Below are 18,258 nucleotides of genomic sequence, written 5' to 3'. Positions count from 1 at the left end.
TGTCTTCTGAGGTCACATTTCCTTTAATGCATAGATCACATTAGACAAAACATCCACCATATTTCACTAAAGGATGTCCAGGATCTCTCATCCATGTGTTTCTGAAGATCCCCAGGGAATGCTTTCAAGGTTCTGTTTTTTGCTGGATGTTGCTATTTTTTAAATTAATTCATTTGTTTGTTTTGGTCTGGTGCATTTCCCTTTAGCACAATCCACTGAAATGGAATAATATATGACATCAATACATAGCCCCAAATCTAGGTTACATGGGGTTTCACCACACTCTAGAAAAACTTCAGCAGCACAGAGAGTTCTGCTTCCAGGCAGCCCAGCACGGAAGCTGCCTCCACCACGTTATTCAGGGTAAAGATATTCTTCCCTGTGACAACCACAGCTTTCCAACACTTATTGGAAAATGAATGTTATATATATATGAAGAATAGCATTCAATATACAGAAAGCAATCTTTTTTACAAAGGATTATGATCTATACTAAAGTCCACCTTTAAAACAAAAAGCTGAGCTGGCGCCGCGGCTCACTAGGCTAATCCTCCGCCTTGCAGCGCCGGCACACCGGGTTCTAGTCTGGGTCAGGGCGCCGGATTCTGTCCCGGTTGCCCCTCTTCCAGGCCAACTCTCTGCTGTGGCCCGGGAGTGCAGTGGAGGATGGCCCAAGTACTTGGGCCCTGCACCCAATGGGAGACCAGGAGAAGCACCTGGCTCCTGCCTTCTGATCAGCTCAGTGCGCCAGCCGCGGTGGCCATTGGAGGGTGAACCAACGGCAAAAGGAACATCTTTCTCTCTGTCTCTCTCTCTCACTGTCCACTCTGCCTGTTAAAAAAAAAAAAAATGATTTCTCCAAAACAAAAGAGGAGCCAATCCAGAGATTGCTTCATATATTTCAAAATGAGAATCCCTTCTTCTGCCCTTCAAGCAATCAAAGTTTAAAGATTTGGTCCCATTCATAATATGCCATTCCCCAACAAAACAAAGATGGTGGATCTTTAGCAAAGAATGGACAGAGTTACATCAGGTGAGGGTTCATCCCTTCCTATGCCAATCATAAACTAGATGAGTGTGGGAATATCACTTCACTAAGCTCAAATTTCCCTCTCTGCACTTTAATGATAATGAAAAATATTTTATAGGATTCTTATAAAAATTAAACGATAAGGAAACATGCAAATATGCCTAACAATTCTTGACACATAGCCATACTCGGTGTTTTGTCTTTAAGATTGCAGAATATGGGTTAGATTGTACTTTAAGTGTGAAAGAACTCAGAATGACACTGTTTATCCTGTTACTTGACTCTTCCAACCTAAGGAGACAAACTTAAGAGCTATGAAACAAAGATAAAAGTTTAGGCTTGCATTTCTGAAGTCACAATGGAATCAGGTGATGAATTCCATTGCTTTATTATAACCCAAGATCCCTGTTAGCAAGCGAAGATGAATCTAGAGGGTAGAATACAAGTCATACGTGAGAGATGCTCTAGAAACATTCTCATTGGGCTGCCCTGGGCCTGGAACTCAGTGCTGCAAGCGGTCATTATCATGAACATCAACACATTGGTTATCATCATCATAATCATCACTTTGTTTGGGAGCAGCAGCAGTAGTCTTTCTTGATGTCCATTTGTGGAACATCCACTGTGTGCTGGGCCCTGGGGAAGCCTGCAGAGACACCAGGCAATTAAGGGAAGAGTTATTCTACAGGCAAATGGGAAGCAAAGAGATGCCTTCCTGTTCCTTCATATTAGTCTTTGAGGGCTAAGAATTAGACACACTGTTGACAATGGAAGCTGAAAAAAACAATATGGCCTACTTTACTGTATCCCTTAGCTATTGTAGGTCATACCATCTTGGGGCTGGAAGGGACCTTGGAAATGATCAGACCACTTTAAAAATAGGGACACAAAGGTGCAAAGAAGTGATGACTTGCCTAAAGGTAGAAAACTCATTAATGCAAGGACAGAGACTGGACCCTGAATTCTTTGCATTCAAGATCAGCAAAGTTCCAAGCATATCACCCTCTCTTCTTGAATAATTTCCCAGTGTTCTGAACATGCATCATTAGATTATACCTAATACTTGAAAAATGTTAGTACTCCTGGCAAAGGTACTAAATCATTCATTTCTATATTAGAAAAATGCTTTTATAAAGGTAATTATTACTAAGAAGCCAAAGAGTATTTCTGAAATCTTGATAGTTTATATAATTTCCTAAGATTCCAATTAGCTGGTATATTAAATTTAGGAGTTTGAAATCTTATTATTTATTTATCATTCATAAACCATTATACAGTACCTACTTACTTTACTGAAGTCAACCATAGTGATATGTACAAAAAAAGCAGCATGATCCTTATGCAAGCTGCAAGAAGGGCCCTTGTGGATGCAAAGTCTTCATAATGTCATTCAGCCATAAGACAGTGTGAGGACACATGGGCCTCCATCATTATTTTCTTTCTATCAAAGAATACCAAACTTGAATTCTTTGTTCCAGACACTCCCAAGCATAGGACTTGAACAAGCAGACTGATCCTAAATCTTTAGGAGCAAGAATAACTGATAATCCAATAGAGAGTATAGGATTTGGTGTCCAAAGATATGAGTTAGAACTCCAAATTGTTTATTCTCTCTGAAGTGTCCCCAGGACATAATATGCTCTTTATACAGCATCTGAAATGAATCCATATAAAGTGCCTGGGATGGGGGAGCTCTCACTAAATGGCAATTCATTTTAAACCTACAAAAGGAACACTTTCTATAGACCAAAAGCTTCAGATATGTTATTTCACTTAATCCTCACCTTTCCACAGCAAGGAAACCCAGGCTGAGAGAATTTGGGCCCCTTGCCCAGTGCCTCCCACAGGGCCAGGTCATAAAAGAGTTGAGACTAGACTAAGGTTGGCCTGACTTTCAAATCCCAGGCAGTTATACCACTTTTTGAAACACTGGAGTAGCTAAGGGGATGAGATAGGGAAGGATGGCAGGGAGCGTCTGCAAACCTTCCGCTCTTGCAGTATTCTTCCTCCCCCATTCTTTTGTAATTCCAAGCCACTTTGGAAATCTTTGTTCATCCAACGTGCATCAGCTTTTCCATATGACTCTGTATTTCTGAGCAGACTGCAAAAGATTCATTCCAAACTCAAGCCACACTCTAGGAGAACTGCACTAAGAAGGATTCAGCTGATTACTGGGGACAATGTAGTATGCCTGCAACCAGCCCCTCTCCCCTACCTTCCTACCTGCCCGCTGGCTGTCAGTATACTTGTCTTTTGTACAATGCATCCAAGAGTTGACAGGTTGGCAAGACAATCAATAGAAGAGAGAGCAGATAGATTATTATCAAGGGCATGGGAGGCAAATGTTATCGCTGTGTTTTAAGTTCTGTTCACATTTTGTGGGACCTGCACAAGGAATGGCGAGAACAAAATATTTTGCTGAAAAATACAGAACTAATTAATTATTATATTCCATTATAATATATTTAAACAAGGTACCTACTCCCTTTTGTAAAAGTCATGCATCCAATTCTAACAAGCTGTTTTCCACTTTGCTATGTGAAAAAAATTTTTTCTACAATGCTGAAAATTAAATTGGCTATGTCTACAAAAAAGGGAGTGACAATAAAGGCCTATGGCACTAAAAATTCATTAAGATTCTTTTTGGTGGCAGTGCACAAAATATTATAAAATAATGTGCAATCCAAAAATTTCTTAAATAATCAAAAATTGAATGAAATGGAATAGACTCTTTCAGTTCCAGATTTAAATTTACTGCAGTATCCTCTGTTAAAATTACTTCTACAACCGAGTTTACTGTCTATGGTGATCCAGGATATTTGGGGTAATTTGTGGAATATTCAGCCATAAGAAACAAAAAGCTATGTTGTCTTCCAGGTAAGACTTGTAACATTCAGAATATTGTCTTAAGCAAATAAACATCACTAAAGAGTCCAAAAAGAACATTTTCCCCCATTTGTTGTCTCCAGCTCCAATGCTAAGAGTCTCCAGCTCCAATGCTATAATTATTTGGCTATTAAAATGCTGGGCTGGACAAGTGATTTGGGAGTGGTAGTAAGATTAGAAGCCAGGATTGTGTTTCTTATTAACATTCAAAAGCTTGACCTAAGAACATTCCACCTGCCATGACTCTTGGGCAGAGTCAGTTTTTGCTTCCAAGAAATTATTTTTTCAGTTGAGATGTTATTCTTGCTAAAACTGAGCTGTGAGTTTATGATTTTATAACCGACATACCATCTTGTTGAAGATAATTTTGATTTGGGGGAATATGGAGGATTTAAATCTGGAATGCAGAGAAGAAAGGTCATTTTGGAGACTCAACTGGACATCTGTTGTTCTGCCCTCCCGGAACCTCCCCATACTCTCTGGTAATACTCCCTCAGCCTCCCATTTGGGGATGTCCCCTGCTCTACTTCCTATAGTTCTGGTGAAACTGTCAATCATGTCCAGCACTCCTCAGGCTGAGAATGGGCATGTGACCTCACCAGCATATTTGACTCTCTTTGAAATCTGAATGCTGAGCAGCATGACGAGAATAATGATTAAAAAAAAAAAAGATTGCAGTAGATTCACCCCAGTGGTGACATGCTGAAAAGACTTGTCACTTTGTTCTTGCCATTCAAAGCCCAAGAGACCTATTTTCTATGTAAATCTTTTGCTTTTTTGAACTACATAACCTATCCTTCCAATCAATGCATTTTGTTTCTAGGTAGTCACAGTTGTTTTCTGTTGCTGACATCTGAGAATCCTAGCTAGCATAGATCTTCTCAAGGAGACATAGACAACGTGGATCATTGGGTGCCTGGGCTTAAGATCTACCCAGACAAGGGGAAGAGGTGCATAGTGGGGAGGCTGAAGATAGCCATGCTCAATCTTCATCCTTGTAAAGGCTAGTCTGCCTTTGATAAAGGTAAAATAACCCCAATAATATTGATTCTGTTTTTCAGAATTTAGTGTCCTCTAAAAATGTGTCTTTTCATTAGAAAATTCATGAAATCATTTGCAAAGCATAGAGTAAAATACATACTTCCTCAGAGCCCCTCACAATCCACAAAAAATGAGTTTGAGTGTTTGTTCTACATTTTCCCAATCATGAGAGTCCCCATGACAGAAAAGGAGAGGAGAAATGACTTTATGCTCCCATTATCTGAGTCTTTCTCCATGTAAGCAGAGTTGTATCTACAGAAAATCTTAGAAACTCTCAGAGCCAGGCTTTCAATTTTACATTCCAGTGATGATTTCTCCAATTTTATTCTTATTTATTTGAAAGGCAGGTAGAAAGACACACATACACATACACATACACACACATATGTGCACACACACAGATACCCATCTGCTGATTCACTTCCCAGATGTCCAAAACAGCCAGGGCTGTGCCAGGCGACTATAGGAATTCAATCCAAGTCTCCCACATGAGTGAATGGGCCCAGCTATTTGAGCTGTCTTTGCTACCTCCCAGGGTGTATATCAGTGGGAAACTGGAATTGGGAGTGGAGCCAGACTCAACCCCATGCACTCTGAAGTGGGAGGTAGGTATCCCAAGCAATGACTTAACCGCTATGCCAAATACCAACTCCTGTAATTTTTTTTTTTTACGTTTGACTAACTTGGGTTTGCTACTTCTTTAATTTTACTAAATAAAGGTATTCACATGGACGAAATTACCAAAAGCTATCACCATTGATACTTAAAAAAAAAAAGGTAAACTTAAAGACAAAAAAAAAGCAGGCAACACATAAATTCATACAAAATCAATTAATTGAGCCTGGGAACCTCCACATTTATGCTATCCTTGTTTTCCTCGGTTTGCTATAGGACAACAAGCCGTGGTGCATAAATGGCCAGTAAAGCCATGCCTCAGAAATACTCAGAAGACAGGGGTCCAACTCCCTCTGAGGAATCAGAGCAAGAACATGGTTTAGGTTCTGGTATAGCCTCATATTTTTGGGAGACTGACCCCAGCTGCAATCAGAGGTACATGGGCTGGGAAGAACTCCTCTCTTGTACACAATGCTGGGCTGATTAGAAACCTAACTGAATTTGTGTTCTGAAAATTTATTTATTTATTTGAGAGGGAGGGATCTTCCATCTACTAGTTCACTATCCAAGTGGCATCAATAGTCAGATGGGGGCCAGGCCCAAGTCAGGAGTTAGGAACTCCATCCTGGTCTCCAACAATGGGTGGCAGAGCCAAGCTCTTGGGCCAACGTGTGCTGCTTTTCCAGGTGCATTAGCAGGAAACTGGATTGGAAGCAAAGCAGCAGGGTACAAACTGATGCTACAATATGAAATGCTGGCATTGCAAGGAGTAGCTAAACCCATTGTGCCACAGTGTCAACCCTGGCTTTCTTTTTTTAATAAAAGCCTCCACATCCAGGGACAGAACCATGAGTGCATTACACAGTGTGAGGGGGCCAACCCCTGGGAATGTTCGTTGACTCCCTTTCCCAGGTGCCTTCTGAGCTTTAGCTTCCAGTTTCTCTATAAAACCTGAACTCCTCTCTGCTTAGTATAATTATATCAGTGCTGACTCAGCTCTATCCCTAGTTAGAGCCCCAAGCCAAGGGTCTACATGCTGTGGGCCTTTATCAAGTCTGCAACACCCTAAACCCTGTCCTAAGCTTCAGAAAGCATTGTCTGTGTCTGATATCCCCAGACCTGCTTTTTTCAGAAGGGATTTTGGACTTGATTTCTTTGAGATATGAGAGCTTAATATGTCTGTCTTTGTATGTTTAGGCTGCTGTAACAAAATATTTTAAACTTAGTAATTCATAACCATCAGAAATGTATTGCTTATGGTTCTGGATGCTTGGAAGTCCAAGATTATAGTGTTGGGACATTCAATCTAGTAAGGGTTTCATTTCACAGCTTGTGCCCTATTGTGTTAGATAGGCAAGGAAGCTCCTAGCACTTCTTTTATAAGGCACTAATAGTGCTCCATCCTCATGATTTAATCACCTCCCAGAGATCCATTCTTTAAAACCATCACCTTTGGGGGTTACGATTTCAACATATGTATTTTCTGGGAACACTCTCATTCAGCTCATAGCAAAAGCACGATCACCATGCTCCGTTGATGGACTGTAGTGAAGATCAGCAAACCTTGAAATCCTCCATATTAGGTCTCTGAATCTTTTCCTGGAGAGAGTGTGGAAGGAAGAAGACTGCTAAGCATAAATCAGGGTCATGCAGGAAAGAGGTTGGGCTCATTGTAGTGGCTTTTAAATGCTAGAGAACAGCAGACACATGCTGATTGCAAATTTCTATAGGTTGAGCCAAGAGACCATGAGCAAAAAGAAGAGAAGGGTCAATGGTAGTAGAAACAAGCATATATGTCACTGAAAACCAATTATCTTATTTGTTCAGATTGATGGGTTGGCAGTGCCTATGTTAAAGTAATCAGAACTAAATAGACCATATTATCTTAGACATGTGCTATGATCTATATCGGCCATCTTAAATTATTCTGTAGCAATAAATTATCCCCAAATCTTTGTGGCTGACAAAAATAACAGCTTGATTCTTCTCACATTACATGTTCATCATAGATGGGCTGTGACTTTGCGCCATACTTCTCCACCCCAGAATCAGATGGATGGAGTGGCCTCTATTGGGATGTTACTGGTCTCAAAGCAAAGGGAAAGAAAACATGGCAGAATACTAGGCTGGCTCTTAGAGTATGTACTGAGAATTGGCATGTGACTCTTCCAAACTGTATTTCATTGGCCAATGAATTCACATAGTCAAGCCCAATGTCAAGGAGGCAGGGTCAATGAATGTCTTAAACAATCATTCAATGTGCTCCACAAACTCCATGTTTTATCTTTCTCATTAAATATCTCCTGAGAAGTACAAATGCCAACAGTCTTTACAAATCATGCTACTCTGGAGTTATCCCTAGCACAATATCCAGGCCATCATTTTCACAATTCTTTAAGCCTTTGGATTTTTCTAAGTTCATTGCCAATCCTTTGGTACTCCTGTGTTCTTCAGGGGAGCCTGCTTACAAAATGGCAGACATGCTCCCATGTCTGTCAGTGTTTAGTCAATCATGCAAGCACAGCATTTCACCACAGCCCTGGTGGCTGAGTTGCAAAATTATTTATGGCTTTCCCATTTATGACATGCTGCTCAGTTTCCCATGAGTTGCTAGGGAAAATTCCTGATAGCTACTATGAGCCATTGAAACCTATGAGACTTCATTTATTATGGCATAATATACACATTACCTCACTTGTGTTAGACCATATGGAGAGCTCTCTGTTGAATTTGGCATAGTTACTGGGGTGAAACAGGAATGGATTCTGTTCCTAGTCCTCTTCGATTATGCTGTATGTTGGATTAGGCAGCCAACTTCAACAGATCATCTGGGCATAGCAATCAGTGCTCAGGACAACATCACTGCCTTAACCTATGCCAATGAGAATAAGTGTGATATTGATGGGTGTCTGAGTGGCAGGGAACAGCATGCTCCCAAGAGTGGAACAGGGCTCTGTGCTGACATTAAGCTTGTGTGGGGGAGTAGAAGAGAAGCAGGGCATCATTTTGTCATTCACTGTAGGGTAGGATTTGGAAGGAGAGGCCAGAAGCTCAAGAGAACCTAAAAGCAGAGACTAAACTCAAATGAGCAACTAGCCACAGCTCCTTTAATGCAGAAAAGTCCACCCAGGGGGAGAGCGGTGGCACACACACAGTACACCATGCCAATTTGCCTCTTGCTTAAACAACCATCCAAATGAACACACTTGGACTCTGTGGGCATTGAAAGAGGGAACGTTAATCCCATAATGCAGATATAAGGACAGTGGCCAATATATGGATTTTTATGTATTCTTTTGTAATTCTGGGGCTGGTTTATATGATTCACAATAGACTTGGTTTGTTCTGTTGTACATATGATTAGAAATCCTTTGAGGGGGCTTTTCCTTAGATGGTAGTGGAGTGCAGTAATACTTTTAGGAACTGATTTGCCATGTTACAAATTATTACAATGAAGTCACCCCAAATCAGAGCAACCACATTAAAAATGTTCTGAAAATGGACCTGCTAAAATTTTAAGAATTTTTCTATGATTTCTTTATTTCCATTACCAGTCCATCTGCTTATGAGGTTTGTGGATATCTCTTTCTCTGCTTCTGTCTTGCTCTCTCTCTCTCTCTCTCTCTCTCACACACACACACACACACACACACACACATTTACCTAAAAGGCAAAGCAAAACTCAGAGTAATAATTAGCAAGTTTTTTTAAAAGACAAAATCCTTCTTGATATTTCTTCATTCTCTTTGCATCTCCTATATCCCCTGTCTTTATCAAAATGGAACATTAAAACTTGAGCTGTTCTCATTGAAAAATATTATCACTAATAATGAGCTGTGGCTGAGACCACGTCCTGCTCTCCTAAAGCATAAGTTCTAACTTTGCTTATGGTTGACTATTTGAAATAAAATCAAAAGATTGGTGCCCCTCTCACCCTCCCCCCCCAAAAAAAGTCTAATTAGTGTTCGTCTATTGGAGAGGAAGCTGAGCATGCTGCTCCACCACTGCCAAATGAAATTAAGGCCCAATTATTGATAAATGAAGAGTGGTTTGTGCTGGAGCCTGGCCTGGAGTTGCGGAAATACATCTGTCATTTGGCCTGTGCAGGAGTCATTCATGTGTGACATAGCATCCTGTGCATTTATCATGCATCTGTAGATTTTTGTTTTAATTCAGTTAGCTGTCTAACTAGATTCGGTGCTGGATGCCTCCAATGGAGTCAGGATTTGGACTGACAGATGCAATTCTAGTCTGAAATGGTGTGTGACAGGGCTAGCTATCCTGCATATTAATTATTATTGAAACCATTATAGGCAGTGCTTTTGCACTAATGGTCGATTCCCTTATCTGTTTTGTGGCTTCTATGGTTAACAATTGCCCAGTTGCTCCAGGGCAGGTAGGAGACTTGCTGGATCAATGGACCATTGTTGTTAAGTGCACTTACTATTACCATGAAAATTAGAATGGAAGTGCTTGAAAGACAGGAATGAAAATGCCCTGTCTTACCATTATGCAAATTACAAATTCCATAAATGAGATAAGTGGGGGGGGGGCACTTTTCATAAATCTTAACTAGGTAAAAGAGTTTATTAAGTCCATTGTCAAAAACAAATTGAAAACAAACATTTGTTAAGTTGATAAAAAAAAAGAAAAGAAATATCTGCCAGGCTGTTCCCAACCTAGCCTTTCACACAAAGCTTGGTAGCATGTTAAGGTTTAATTTAAAGTTCTTGTCATTTTTTTCATTCTGCTGTATACAATGTTGAAAATAACTGTCACCTTCAAAAAGAAGCCACTAATGCAATTTTTGTCCAAAGTCCTGAGAAAATAGTGTATGAGGAGGACTTTAATGAGACCAGCTCCACGGGCAGCACTCTTGACTCAACCTGCATCATTTTCCTTTGTCAAATACATGTTTTACACATATCCTAGTCATGCATCCCCACCCCTAATCCCCTTCGTATTTCAATCATCCAGTGAAAAATAACATTCCAATCACAGAGGACTGACCCAAGTTAATGTTGCAGAAATGTTCAGTATTTCTTGCTATTTGCTTATCAACCTCATGCGATATGAATTATGTGATTACAAATCATGAATCCTGTTTCTGGTACAGCTTCAATTACACATTTTACTCCTTAAAGAACTTGTAAAGTTGCTGAGGACTTTAATAAAACAAAATACAAAACAGTAATACAATGGAATGTGCCATTTTGTATTAATCAGAAAATTAATGGTAGAATTAAACTAATAATGATGATTCTGCATCTTTTCTAAAGATTCATACTGTGAAAGGACATTTCTTGTGGGTATTTCAGGCCCAAAGAAGCTTCTACTCTCCTAAACAATTAAAATTTTCCATCTTAGAATAAGTGCCTTTTCATCTGCTGATGTTTGAAAATGAGGTACTTAGAAATAACCTAGTTTCAACGTAAAAGTTCAATGGCTTGATTATGATATTGAGTTACAAGATTTTAGTTGTTAAAGTTCATTTCTAATAAAAGAGCAAGTTAGAAAGCAATGATATATCTTTGCATAAATACATCTTAAATTATTATTAGTCATAATATTCAGGAAATATAAGTAAACTTTGACTTTACAGTTTGGAAGCTATTATCATTTTTTTGTGTGATTAGCTACTCCAATTTATAATGTTTGCCTCAGTGCTTTATTTCTTTCAATAGGTTTTTTTTATAAGACTCCAAAAACTTAATTATGGCTTATGCAAATATCATTTGAGGGAAAAGAGGGTAATATTAAATCTTTGAAAGCATTGTTAGGTTAAATGCTAAGAAAGTCATTGTAGGTATTAAATGGCATTCAGAGAAAAACTGGAATGGCAGAGAGTAGGCCTCTTGGAGGGTTTTCTCACTCATTCCTTTCAGCCATCTGCTCAGGTATGTTCTTCCCTACTTTTTCATCAAAGGTGAAGGTTTTAGAACATGAAAGGGAATAAAAACAGACTTTTTAGTTATGCATTATTTACAGATCAAAAGCCAAACTAAGCAGATACAATGATAAAATTGCTGAAAATGGAAACATGAAACTTGCAAATACTTTCTTTATACCCATAACACAAAAAATCTCTTTGTACTCCTTTATTGACGCACTACATTTTCCCTATGTTAACTGAAATCTCCAATAGTGTGTAAAACCTATAAAAAATACACAGGTGAGTGAGGGTAAAAATTTTGTGTTTAAGCTAACAAAATTAAAATTTTTAACATAAGAAGACATGAAGTTAAAAATGTTATGTATTTTTAAAGTATCCCATAGCCTACCGCACACTGCACTTAAAGAATATTTAATATCACAAAGCTGTCAGATGGTAAAAATAAAAAATAATGTTTGAGAAATCGGGGAGTGAAATGTCAGGAAGAATGGGAAGGGAGCAGACAGAAGGGGCAGATTGGATTACATGGCGCTTGGGCAGTATTTCCCCAGCTTTCTGCCTTTGGCTCACTGCTAGTCTCTAAGCACTCACTGGCTTGCTACTAAAAGCAGTGAAAAAAGTGTGGAGAAGGAAAAACTTTTCCTCTACAACTTATATTCAGTACCTGGGGTGTTGGTTTTAAACTTACAAAGGACAAATTACCGCAAGAAAAGGCATGCAAAATGTTATTATATGTACGTGCTTGGAAATTCCTGGAAAAGAAATCAAACTGAAAGAAATGGTTAGACTTAGGGGTTTATACCGGCATTTTAACAAAGGAAAGCAGGTGTTTGGGCTTCCAGAAATAATAGAATAGGGGAAATGACTAGGAAAAATGGGAGATAAGGGGTGTTTCAGTAAGATTTGTTTAAGTAAGTTCATCATGATGTTGACTCTCATCCTTGGTGATAAGCAGTATCATCAGTCTCTGGAAAGAAAGGTCTTTTCTCAAAGGAAAATTAACAGCCTGCTTTTAGGCCGGTAATATGAGGGCAGAGAATTCTTCCTGCACCTGTTGATTCTCAGTTGTTTTCAGCTCAAAATAATCTTTACGCCAAAGTGGCATATTTTGGGGTGGCATTTTCTGATCCCCTTCAAAAGGTCCTACTGCATTTTAAAAAATAATGAGTACTTTCAGTTAAATGGCCTTTCATTCTAAGATTTTCTTTCCTGCATTTTTACCTTTTAAATAAACTTTCTTTCATGAAAAGATGTTTGTCATTCCCTCCTTCCCCGCTCCAGTTCTTTCTTTACTTGGCAAAATCAAACCTTGGAGACTCAACGTCATTCCTTGGATTTATTTTATTTTTTTATTCCAGAGGCCTGTGATTGCCTGAACCCTTGGGGATAGTTCTGTAAGGCAGCAGCACCAGAGGCAACATCATAAACAGCCACGCCTTTGGAGTCCTTGCTTGGAGTCAGTCAACTTGCCAGGTGATCCACATACATTCCCTTTAATCAACATTAATCCTAAAAGGTACATGATGTTGTCCAGATTTTTTTTAAAAAAAAGATTTATTGATTTATTTGAAAGGCAAAGTTACAAAGAGGCAGAGAAAGAGAGGTCTTCTGCTGGTTCACTCCCTGGATGGCCGTTACACCTACAGCTGTGCCAATCTGAAGCTAGGAGCCAGGAGCTTCTTCCAAGTCTCCCAGGCCAGTGCAGGGGCCCATGCTCTTGGGTCATCATCTACTGCTTTCCCAGGCTATCGCAGAGAGCTGGATGGAAGTGGAACAGCCGAGACTTGAACTGATTCCTATATGGGATGCTGGCATTGCAGGTAGCGGCTTTACCCACTATGCCACAGTGCCAGCTCCATTGTCCAGATTTAATAAACAAAATATCAATGCTGACAAGGTGACATAAATGACCATCTATCATTCAAACAGGATACTTTTTAAAATGAAAGAGGGTAATATTAGCAGTTCCACCAGGAGAGACCATATCGATTTATTTCTGGGACAACCTAGCACACAGTCACCCTTCAGAGCTGCTTAACAAGCCAGGGTTTAAACCAGCATGCAGCTGAAGTCTATGCATGCTCTTGTCACTGTATTTGGCTGCCTCTGGGGCTTTTGATATTTAAATACAAAAATAAGGATGTTCAGGTTAGATGAACCGAATTCACAGTACTCTGTGATATCAGGATATACAAAATAATAATTCAGTCAATGCTTTATTTTGGGTTACTTGTATCATAGATCTTCTCTCCCCATCAGTAACTTTACAAGTGGTTGAGAATGAGAAGATGACGTGTGAAGAACATGGACAAGCATCAGACCTGTGTGTTAGTGCCTGCTCTTAGGAGAAGAAGCCATTCTTTCCCCACATGTAGATGTTAAATGCATATAGTAGTTTGTGGGACTCTAACTTCATCTAATGGTGCACACAGGAGAAAAATAGGAAAGAGAAAAAAAGGACAAAAACCTGCCTGCCTGGTTGTGACTTACAGCAGACCAGCAATGGAACCCCAGAAAAGGATGAGATGGATCCTATTGAAGGGAAAGGAAGTTTGGCAATCATTTGCCTTGAAGAGAGACCCGTCATACATAGACACTAATGCTGTGTCTTTAACTTTGTCTCTGTTATCTGGGAAAATGCAGGCGAAACCTGCATGTCCCGAATAGATCAAGAAGTGTGGGAACAGAGCTGAAGTCCACTAAATCAAAATGATGTATCGTCATTTCCATCTCCACTGTGGTGTAATGAATGCGCGGCGTTCAACTTCGAGGTCGCCTCCCAGTTCCCCCACCTGCACTGTGACCTGTAACTTTTTAATTTGGAGAGAAAAGTTCTTCCCTTGCCAAAAAGTGCTTTCTGCATGTGAAAGAATATGTAAAGTAGCACCAGGTGAAGAACGACTTTTTCACCCAGTCTTGAAACCATCACAAAGAGACAAATTTTGCTGCTTTTGCTTTGTGTGTGAATTTTTTTTTTCCACACAGCTCTATTGACTGCCTGAAACAATGGGGCTAGTGTTGGCCAGCAAAGAATAGTGCTATTCATGCTCTCTGTACCCTGCACAGTGCCTACACTTGTTAGTCTTGGCTGCCCTGCATGGCTGGCTGCTGGCAAGAAAGTCAGGTCTGTGTCGTTGGACGGAGCAGGCAGATCAGAGAAGCAACACTGGCAGCCAGATTCCCAGATAACCCCAGCTCCTCTAGCAAACTCTGTTGACATAGGCCCAGACTTGGAGGGGTGTCTTGGAATTCTAAGAACTTGTGCCAGGTGCGAGGGCAGGTGGTTGTGAGCTCATTCCGATCATCCTCATCCTCCTGCTATAACCAAGCACAGTTTTGTTGAGGGGTTCAATGCTTGCTTGGGAGTCAGACACCTGACTTGAATCCTGGGTCCAGAGATGATTGACAGTAGGACCTTGAACAAGTCTTTTCACCTCCCTGAATCTGCATGCCACTGTCAATAGAGGCGGCATCTCAATGCCACTAACTTCACCAGGTACCGTGAAATTCAGTGTCACAGAATTGTGCGATGATTAACTTGACGTAGAGATGTCCGCTATTATTTTCTTTTTCTTTTTTTTTCTTTCTTTTTTTTTTTTTTTGACAAGCACAGAGACAAAGACAGAGAGAAAGGTCTTCCTTTGCCGTTGGTTCACCCTCCAATGGCCGCCGCGGCTGGCACGCTGTGGCCATCGCATCGCGCTGATCCGAAGCCAGGAGCCAGGTGCTTCTCCTGGTCTCCCATGGGGTGCAGGGCCCAAGCACCTGGGCCATCCTCCACTGCACTCCCTGGCCACAGCAGAGAGCTGGCCTGGAAGAGGGGCAACCGGGACAGAATCCGGCGCCCCGACCGGGACTAGAACCCGGTGTGCCGGCGCCGCAAGGCGGAGGATTAGCCTAGTGAGCCGCGGCACCAGCCGCTATTATTTTCATTCATGAAAGACTGATGGAGGAGTTATTGTCACTGTTGGAAGACTGGTTTAGGGCATCCTCCCTCGATCACAAGTTAACTGCTGTGAAATTGGCAGCGCCACTGTAGTGGTGTGGGCAGAGGGCAGGGAGGGAAAGAGAGAGAGAGCAAGCGTCAGAGCTGTGCTGCGCTCATAGTACCAGGATAGGAGGAGGTTTTACACAGGTAAGAAAGTCTGCGCTGGAGGAGACCACTCCAGGATTTCTCTCGAGGACTGGTGAAGAGGACACATTTGCTTTCATGTGACTTTATCCCGGAAAGGCGGTTCAGCAAATGTATGCTGGACATGGTCTCGTCTCCTCTCCTGTCTCTCTCCAACCTCCACTGAGTGCAGCACAAAACCTGGACTCAATCCTTAATGTTCTTTCTTTTCTTCCTTTTAGTTTTTTTATAGGAAGGTTGAATCTAAAAGCTCCTTTTTGACTTCTGGGGGCAAAGCAAACTACCAAGTGCAAGCAACTTGCAAACACCATGGGAGCTGCTGGCATTGCCAAGGGCAGAAAGCCAACTTATTTTAATCTAGAATCAATCCAAGGCGGAGCACCTGCAGATTGCTGTGGTTGGTTATCAAGATCGCTGCTGCATGGAACCAAGATTCCAAATCGAGTAAAATCTGAGATGGGTGTAGGGCCATTAGGAGAGCATCTTTCAGGCTCCGTCCAACCTGAGATGTTGTGATCTTTGAAGTTTTCCTTGCAATAGATGTTTCACTACCTTGTTACCTTCTGTGAAGTTGTCACCATGAAAGCTGGACAAGTTTGGCACCATTTCCCTTGGCATGGTTTGTGTACTTGTATACTTGTTAGAGATCAGCACTTTTAGGTTCTGTTAATGTACTATAAGAAACACAAAGAGTACTAATAACAAGGGCAATTTTCTAGGCTATGTCTATTATTGAGAAAAGATAACATAGCCTTGGTGATTTTAGACATTTTCGACAGTGCTTCTGTGAACAGCAGACTTCACTTGGTGTAATCACATAATTAGGAAACATTATTGCAGTTCATAAATGGAATTAATTAAAATTTTAATTAAATTTCCAAAGATAATTTAATAAAAGTAAGACTGATTAGAAAATTATCAATGAATTTACAGATTCATTTTAAGACATTTATCTCTGTCACTTTTAAATTTTATTGAAATCTGTTAAAAGAGATGGGAAGTATCTCCACAGTAAAATTTAAATAGTCACCATATTGTTTCAAGAAAGGGAGGGTGTGCGGCACAGTGGACTGGGTTGCTGCTTGAGTCACCTGCATTCCATATTGCATGCTGGTTCAAGTCCCGCATGCTCTGCTTGCCCTCCAGCTCTCTGCTGGTGTCCCTGGGAGGTAGAGGACGATCGCCCAAGTACTGAGTCACTGCTATCCACCTGAGAGACTCAATTCTGGGTCAATTCAGGCTGTTGCAGCCATTCGGGGAATGAATCAGCAGGTAAAGGATCTCCTTTTCTCTGTCCCCCTCTTTCTTTTTTTTAAGATTTATTTTATTTGAAAGGCAGAGTTACAGAGAGGCAGAGTCAGATAGAGAAAGGTCTTCCATCTGCTCGTTCACTCCCCACATGGCTGCAACGGCCAGAGTTGTGCCGATCTGAAGCCAGGAGCCAGGAGCTTCTTCCTGATCTCCCACACGGGTGCTGGTGTCCAAGGACTTGGGCCATCTTCTGCTGCTTTCCCAGACCCTAGCAGAAAGCTGGATCAGAAGTGGAGCAGCCAGGACACAGACCGGTGCCCTTATGGGATGCCAGCACCGCAGGCAGCAGCTTCACCTGCTATGCCACAGCGCCGGTCCCTCTGTCTCCCTTTCTATGCCTGTCCGATTTTTAAATAAATAATTAAATAAAATCTTGAGAGAGAGAGAGAGAGAGAGAGAGAAAGGGAGAGAGACAAAAAAAATGAGAGAGAGAGAGCGATACAAACAGTATCTGAATTGTGTCTTGGGGACAGGTGTTTGGCCTGTCAGTTAAGACACCCGTGTCCCATATCACAGTGGCCAGATCTGCTACCTGGCTCTGCTCCTGACACCAGCTTCCTAATAATGCAGACTCTGGAAAACAGCAGTGATGACGCAAGTGACTGAATTCCTGACACCTATGTGAGAAACTGGATTGAATCCCTGGCATCTGGCTTCCACCCTTGGCTCCAGGCGGTAGTAGTATTTGGAGGAATGAACCAGTGGATGGGAATTTCCTGTCTATATGTTTCTTTTACTGTCTCAAATAAATATTTTTAATGATTTATTTGTTTATTTGGAAGATGGAGTTACACACGCACACCCACACACCCACACACAAAGAGATCTTCCATCTGCTGGTTTACTCCTTGATGGCTGCAACAGCCCGGGCTGGACCAGGCTGAAGCCAGGAGCCAGGAGCCAGGAGCTTCCTCTGGGTCTCCCACGTGGGTGCAGGGGAGCCAGCACTTGGGACATCCTCTGCTGCTTTTCCAGGCCATAGCAGAGAGCTGGATTGGAAGTGGAGCAGCAGGGTCTCGAACAGGTGCCCATATGGCACCGGCACTGCAAGCAGTGGCTCTACCCACTATCACAAAGCAGGCCAGAATTTTTTTTAAAAGCATTTAAAATGTGTCTTTGTCTTTCACAGAGAGCAAATTTTATTCATCAATTTCATTCAATATTGTCCTGGAGCATATTAACAGAAAAATGTGAACTGTCCAGTATTCATTCTGAAACAAAAATTTTGCTTATTTGTCCAATTATATTCTTCTTGAAATCTTAAGTAAGGATTTCAGAACAAATGTAGGACTGGATAATGGCAATACATTTCTTAATAACCTACTTGACTGTCAGCCATAGAGCTGATAT

At 41.0% G+C, this 18,258-nt stretch overlaps 1 long non-coding RNA gene across 4 annotated transcripts in view; it reads left to right on the top strand.

Annotated features, from left to right (window-relative positions):
• LOC103349348 (uncharacterized) overlaps positions 1–18,258 on the top strand; it is a 402,935-nt gene that overhangs the window by 343,597 nt on the left and 41,080 nt on the right. For all 4 annotated transcript variants that reach the window (XR_007921451.2, XR_007921454.2, XR_007921453.2 and 1 more), the window contains exon 4: positions 12,824–12,938. This is a non-coding gene — a long non-coding RNA (uncharacterized lncRNA). The remainder of the gene's footprint in view (positions 1–12,823; positions 12,939–18,258) is intronic.

Source organism: Oryctolagus cuniculus, chromosome 10 (assembly GCF_964237555.1).
Source record: "Oryctolagus cuniculus chromosome 10, mOryCun1.1, whole genome shotgun sequence".
NCBI lineage: Eukaryota > Metazoa > Chordata > Mammalia > Lagomorpha > Leporidae > Oryctolagus > Oryctolagus cuniculus.
The sequence above is the reverse complement of the archived record's forward strand: the minus strand, read 5'-3'. Positions and strand labels throughout refer to the sequence as shown.